Source organism: Neofelis nebulosa, chromosome 3 (genome assembly GCF_028018385.1).
Source record: "Neofelis nebulosa isolate mNeoNeb1 chromosome 3, mNeoNeb1.pri, whole genome shotgun sequence".
NCBI classification, from domain to species: domain Eukaryota; kingdom Metazoa; phylum Chordata; class Mammalia; order Carnivora; family Felidae; genus Neofelis; species Neofelis nebulosa.
This window is the reverse complement of record NC_080784.1, coordinates 92,118,614-92,119,792: the sequence shown is the minus strand read 5'-3', so window position 1 is coordinate 92,119,792 and position 1,179 is coordinate 92,118,614. Positions and strand designations below refer to the sequence as shown.

Genomic DNA, 1,179 nt, shown 5'->3' with positions numbered 1-1,179 from the left:
CTTTTACTTCGTACATCTTTTTAATACAGAATAGCTAACACGAATGTTTTACACTCTGTCATGGATTTGAATAGCAGCAGTAGCTTGCTGTGCAAAATGTGCACCAGCAGCATCGGAACCAGCTAGGACATTGTGAGAAACACAAAGTTTATCACCTTGAAAAACTGAAGAAGAATTTGAATTTTATAAGTTCCCTAAGTGGTTCATAAGCATATTAAAGTGACAGAAGCAATAGTATGGAGCATTGCTTTCCAGCCATGACTGAACATGAGAATAATGTGGAAATCTTCTGATACCGGTGTCCTGGGGCCACACTAAAAATCTTCTGCTGTAAGGGTTTGGGAGAAATTCCAGAGTATTGTAAGAAACTCACTAGCTGATTCTAATTTTCAGGCAGATTTGAGAACTGGGGGGAAAGAATAACACCATTTAAGGAACATCATTAAGGAGTCTTTCTGCCTCAATTAATAGCAAAGTCATAATATCACTTCTCGGCCGTTTGGCTAAGATCAAGTATAGTATCTGTTCCTATCAGTTTAATAGCAAAGTCATATTTATAATAGTTTAAGCCAAAACCTTGGAGGTTTTCTTGACTTTTCACATGCTACCTTTAGTCTGTCAAAAATCTATAGGCAGGGGCTTCCATTTTCAGCCAAGGTGGATTATCAGGAATCAGTAGATAAGGTTTACCCTCATGCACATGACTTATGAAAACTAAACAACTACACACACACAGACACACACACACACACAAAACACAAAACGCTGCATATGCAGTTTTCTTTTTTCTTTGAAGAAAATTGCATTTCGTTTTATTTTATTTTTTAATATGAAATTTATTGTCAAATTGGTTTCCCTACAACACCCAGACAGTTTTCAAGACACTAGACATCAAGAAAGTAAGGACAGTAATCTCTGAGAAATGGAAGACAAATGAGGGGAAATCTATAATTGTTTTGACTTCACTTGTGGGAGTTTCGAGGCCCAAGCTCATGGAATCAAACCTTCTTTTTTAAAGTTATTGAGTTAAAATTGACATATATTAATTTCACGTGTATAACAAATAATTTCATATGTACAGGTATTGCCAAATAAGTCTAGTTAATATCCATCATCGCACCTAATGGCAATTTTTTTCTTGTGACGACAGAACTTCTAAATTCTACTGTCTTAGCAAAT

At 35.6% G+C, this 1,179-nt stretch overlaps 1 pseudogene; it reads left to right on the top strand.

Moving 5' to 3' along the window:
• Positions 1-483: 483 nt before the first annotated feature.
• LOC131508280 (U2 spliceosomal RNA) lies at positions 484-648 on the top strand (annotated as a pseudogene).
• Positions 649-1,179: the final 531 nt, after the last annotated feature.